The 6000-nt window shown below is 46.5% G+C and overlaps 1 protein-coding gene across 1 annotated transcript in view; it reads left to right on the top strand.

Annotated features, from left to right (window-relative positions):
- The first annotated feature begins 439 nt into the window (after positions 1-439).
- The window catches only part of tafa4b (TAFA chemokine like family member 4b), a 61211-nt gene continuing 55650 nt past the window's right edge, over positions 440-6000 (top strand). The window contains exon 1 of the mRNA XM_021316232.2: positions 440-1015. The gene's annotated coding sequence lies outside the window, so the exon portion shown is untranslated. The remainder of the gene's footprint in view (positions 1016-6000) is intronic.

Below are 6000 nucleotides of genomic sequence, written 5' to 3'. Positions count from 1 at the left end.
CCATGAATTCACATCAGTCCAGTTACCTTGACTACAGGAGTGCCAGCCCCAACCTTTGACTTTGGTGGGTAAGGCTGAAAGATAAAATGAATTTATCATGTGCTGCACCACTTTAACTGTTTGGATGTATTTTTTTAAAAAAAATAATGTATTAATAAATGAATACTTATTAATCGAAACATTGTGGGATTTTTTAATTTTGTACCTGTTTCAAACTTTACTCATATATATATGGAGACATTTGCGTAATAATTTTAATCTTTCTTGGATTTGATTTAATCCTTGCTTTGGGAACCTTGGGATAAAAAAAAAAAAAACTTACTTCAGGTCATTCAGTAAAGATCGGCTCGTTGCCGTCTAAAAGGCTGTGATCTGTTAGATTTCTACGTGGACCTACTATGGTCCAGGCGGCTCTGTAAACTACATGACATCAGTGAGGGAGAAGAAGCGGGGTGCGCAGCGGAGCCGGGTGAACTGGGCGGGCGCTGTTGCACGTGTTCGGAATCGGGGAGGACGGGCTCGCATCGCGTTCCTCATGTCCAATCGACCCCCGCTCGGGAGGAGCGACGGGAGCGCATCAGAGTATCACTCCTGCATCCCTGTACCCCTTCACTCTCATCATCGGCATCTCTCCGGCGACCGCAGAGCATCTCCGTGACGGACTCCAACACCGGCTCGGTGGGAAGGTGGGAGTAGAGGAACTTGTTTGGAGCCGGAGCTCGCATCGGGGGGAATTACGCACTTCTGGAGACTTTTCTGCGCTCTCTGGTGTTGGCGCGGGACTCCGTGAGATCATGGCAATCCAGAGCCAGTCGCTATTGCTCACCTGTGCTGTTTCTCCGGCGCAGCAGTAAGCGTTCTCAGCGCTATCTGTGTGGGATCGGGACAAGAGGCTTGGAAGAACTGGTTCTATTAAGTCTGGAAGTTGAAGCAGCAAAGTGAATAAGTGCTCCACTTCTCTCACTTGGATCCTGTACAGTTCGCACAGATCATGCCTTCGAGATTGTAGATCCGGGTAAGGTGTTTTTCCACCCCCTCACATTCAGCCTAACTACCCGTCTCTTTTCCACAGCGCCCTGTCAATAGGATCACGGCACAAGGTTGGAGTCAGCGGGTCTCCAAGCGATGAAAGGATGAGTGATAACAGATGACTGGATGATGCCACTTTAGAGTTATTTGCTCCCGATTGATAATCTTATAATGCGCGTTTCCCATGCGTAAATAAATCACAGGAGGAGTTAATTTTAAAACACCCAGCCAGTTTCCTCCAGCGTCTGTGGCGCAAACTACGGCAGACGGGCACGAGATTGATGCAGCGTTTCATGACTGGGAGAGGTTAAAGGAGCGGTTCGGACAGCGATCTTAGCTGACCGGGCAATTTTTTTTACATGGCTTTGCGTGGATTGTGGCCGACTGGGGGCGGGAGAGAAGATGCCAATTTTTTTTAGATCTAAAAATGACATATAAACAAAAACCAGGAGTTGCCGGCTTCTCGGAGCAGATCGTGCGCGTTGAGGTGGTGTGAGAGGTGTGGCGCAGGAACTCTCTGTAGGACGCACACGCAGAGGCATCTCTCTCTCTCTCTCTCTCTCTCTCTCTCTCTCTCTCTCTCACCCACACACACGCGCACACACACACACTTAAAGGGAGAGGCGAAAATTACTCGTTGCATGTTAATGACCGCAGTAATGAGACCCAACCCCTATCGTGTTGTAATTGTTAGCCGTCCTTGTTTCCTCCCCTCCAACCCCCGCTCTCCCGCTTACATCTTTCGGCTCTGCAATTTGTACTGTATTTGAGACAATGTAATTATTTCCCCGTCGTTGTGTGTGTATGTGTTTTTGTTTTTTTTTAACTCTGCCCTGGCACTCCGCTGAAAGCACTGTTATTAGGGTGGACAGGGGAGCGGGGAAAGAGGAGAGGAGAGGGCGGTTGAAGAGGATCTGTCCTCGGACTTAATTCTCATTGACAGTCACATTAACACGGGAGCAGCACTCTTAATCCCGGGGAGATTACTCTCTCTCCAACCTGTCACACATACACACACACTCACACTCACACACACCTATATAACTACAAAAATATTCAGACAATTACTCCTAAGGCTCACTCTAATTTGATACCCAAGCAGTGGCATCTCTTGTGTAAATGAAGACCTGGGCTAGCATCTCCTTCTGTCCACCCCCCCACTCCCCAACAACACACCCAAAGACACGCCCTCCACCCCCCCCCCGAGGGATATAAAATGCAAAAACCAAACAACATAATGACTTTTAATTATAAAACGCATCTTAAACATGACAAATAATAAAAAAGATATTGTTCTGACCATTGATCTACATGGATGTTTAAGAACAACAAAATGAAGGAGGGTCCGGACAATTTGTCCCAAGTTGGACCAGTCAATACTTTGCACTTGTTTCAATCTATCATGGTCCAAAGTGTCTTTTTTTCACAACAATTTATATGCACAGCAGCCATACTGGATGCAAACTCATGTCTGTCGTATGAAGGTTTAAAAATATCAAATTGTCCGTTTTTTAGGTCGTTGATACCAGTCCACAGGCCTTTCCACCCAGGGAGAAAGCCACGTTACCCATATCAAAAAAATCTTCACATATACTCTGGAGCCTATTCTGCTTTACATGTCGCCTAACAGAGGGTTTGGCATGACCGGCTTAGAATGAGGAGAGAGAATGGATCGTGTGCATGTGTGACTGTGTATGAAAACAGCCCGAACTGGGAGAACGGACGGCTGCGTGGAGAAGAAAGCGGAGCGAGGGAGGCGAGAGAAAATGAGCCGGAGAAACAGGAAGATGTATGAGAGATGGAGCGGGGGAGAGAGATAAAGATCCCGCGTGCACACTGGATTCGGTTACTTGCAAATGACGAGGCTGTGCCTGCATAATGCACCCGACATATATGTGAGTATGAAGCACGTGTGACTGATGAAGTGACATCAGGGTGACAGATTGGGGATCACCTACACACCTAATGGCGTTAACAGATTGACGGGAATCGGTAAAAAGCGGAAGAGGGGCGACTCTGCCGTGGCGTGGAAACGGAGATGGATCAAAGGCCTGTGATTTAGAAGTGACAGTGTCCGGGCATTGATTCAGAGCATGAAGTCGTGTCACTGAAGCACAGGGTAAAATATCACTCATCTTCGCCAAAGCAGGGGTCAGAGAAACAAAAGACAAACGGGACTGGCACGTCTTCTAAAAACAGGAGATCCATTACTCTAATGGAGGACAGGGGCAACGTAGATCAATGAGTGTGAGAGCGGTGTGAATTTGTCTCGTGTCACGGGCAAAACCACAACTGGACGGAGGTTGTGACTGGGAGGTGAGAAAGAGTGTGTGGCGGTCTGGACTGGATCCGCTGACCGCGGGGGCCCCCGTGGTCAGAATGGATCCTCATCAGCAGAGCTCGACCCAGGATCAGGACGCAAGCACAAGAAGTGGAAGATCGTTTTACATACATCGCCGCGCGATGGCCGTGAAAAAGAAGATCAAATCGTTATTGACTAAACTTTCAAACACGATAAAAGTTCCAGTCAGCAAATTTGTTCACGATCCGTTGAAGTTCTCCTTCGGCGCATCAATCAGGCTGTTGGAGCCGGTTCCGGCGGGTCCAAACAGTGGAGTTTTCATTATGCCTCTTCACAGCAGAGTGTCAGTCTGTTCACTTTCTCTCCATCCATCCCCAGTCAGTGAGTCAGCCACAGCAGGGCCTTGTTTTCCCACGTTTGGCAGCGAAACGCCGTCCAGACACCATCCAGACTGACTGAGCTCACACACTCACACACACTCACACACACATGCACACTTCCCCATGGCCTCCGCTTGAGGAGACTGTGACAGGCATTCAAAGGTTTTTGAACCAAATTAGGGTGAGCAGAAATGTGTTTGACGCATTAATCGGACACTAGTGAGGGAGGTATTTTTTTTTTTTTGGAAGTTTTCGGCCTGAAGAGAGTTTTGAGGGTCTAACAAAACAAAACAAAACAAAACAAAAAAAGGGGGGAAATAACGCTTCTTCTCATGCCTCAAGGTGATGTTCCCCCGTACCTCTACCTTACTTTGACCATGACAGATCTCCCTAAGTGATAGTAATGATTGTAATTGAGCAGGCACAGTTCCTTCCCACCGTGATCCATCTATCACCTTGGATGCAATCTGCCGCCTCCAACTTGTGCTTTTGTGCAAACGTCTGCATGTGTGTCGTTCTCTTCCCCTTTCGGCAGCCGGCAGGTGTGCCGGTAACCACTGGTGACGGCACAAAGTGTTCGCTGGATCACGAGACGCTCCCATCACGGTGTGCCCACATGGATCCGATGTAAAGATCGGAGGAAACTCGGAGAGTCCGGGGCTGTCTTAACCGGCGTCCTGGAAAAAGAAACTAAAATGAAATTTAAAAAAAATGAGGACGAGAAGCGGCTTTAACCCCGTGGGATGCAGGCTGTGGAAGCGGGGGAAACGAGAGGGAGAGGCAGAGATGATGTAAACAGAATAAAGAGAAGAAAGAGAGCCAGGGCAGAGTCTGAATGGAGAGCAGGAGTGAATGAGTGTGTAAGAGTGATGCCTCGACAAGGAGGAGTGTGGTTAGTCAGGGCTGAACTGAAATCTGTCAGAGCAGTGAGCGAGGGTGTGTAAATGTGTGTGCTGGTGTCTGTTTGTGCTGGAGGTGATGGCTTTGTAATGAAAACACCGGCTGAGGGTCCCTCTTCATGGCTGACTGATGTCAGTCACAGGCTGACAATAGCCTCCCCCAAGGATGGCTGCTCTGATGGATGGTTGTTGTCTGTGGAAGCAAATAGCGAGAAAGTAAAAAAATAAAAAAATACACCCAATACGGGGTAAATTTTAATGGCACCTTGTAATTTAACTTTAAATGAAAGGTTTTGTCTAGTTTTAGTTGAAGAAAATCAGTGTAGGTTTATAATATGACTTTACGGACTTGGAGGAATGGAATTTTGGGGTAAATTTAAGGCAAGCTCTGAATGTGAAACATTCCCATATGGCTGCTCTTTGGTTTCCTCCAAGGGTTGACATTTTCCCTCACTGGTTGGATGCTGAGCTTCGGTCACTCGGGAAGATCAAGTCTGCTTGGCTACTTACACACACAGCTTGTTTCAGCTTCCTGACCTGCTGAAGCTGAATCTGATCGATTCAGATTATTTATTTTTTATTCCAAGGACTATAACACACGGATAAGTGAACATTAGCAGCCGGTTCTTTGAGAGAGATAGTAGTTTTCAGACATATTGAATCTTAGTCCATGTTATTCGCACGTTTATGCATCGAATCAGCTGTCCCTTGCTTATGAAACTCAAAGCAAAGCGCATCAGGCTAAATGTTGTTAGCTGAATTGTGTATTGATCAAAGAGGGTGTGAATTTGAAGTTTTCGTAACTTTTCAGTTTTCACTCTGCCAATCACCGATCAAAGTCCATAAAAGGAAAATTGGCCGATTTCAAACTCTGGCCAATTGATTGGTGCTTTTCAAGCCTGAATGCGTTCTATTGAAGAATTTCTACTCATGCACAAAACGCTACAAATCTATATCCCTGCTATGTAGCAAACATTTCTCTACGAATGTGTTTTATTTATCTTTTTTTTTTTGCATGACATGAAAGATCCAGTTACAACTCTTGGCATCGTGTCCACTTTCCTACCAACGTTTTAACCCTCCCAATAAAGAAAATCGTTACCTTTTGGATCAGAACCGTCACATCTGGGATAATTATGTGAAACTTATTCAGTGTCAACAGATCTGTTTGGGATATTTGTGCATAATCCCTGTTTGGAATTGCTTTTGTGAGCGTGTGACAGAGGGTTAGAGGCCCTGCTTGTCTGAGGGGAGCAGAGTGATGGTGTCATGCTCTGCAGACTCACAGACAAATTAATTCACTTATTGACACTGCTGACACGTCTCAGTGACTTTGTAAAATGAACAATTGATCAAGCTTCCTCTCCCTTCTCTACTCTCTCTCTCTCTC

This window comes from Fundulus heteroclitus, chromosome 20, assembly GCF_011125445.2.
Source record: "Fundulus heteroclitus isolate FHET01 chromosome 20, MU-UCD_Fhet_4.1, whole genome shotgun sequence".
NCBI classification, from domain to species: domain Eukaryota; kingdom Metazoa; phylum Chordata; class Actinopteri; order Cyprinodontiformes; family Fundulidae; genus Fundulus; species Fundulus heteroclitus.
This window is presented reverse-complemented; position numbering and strand designations above follow the sequence as displayed.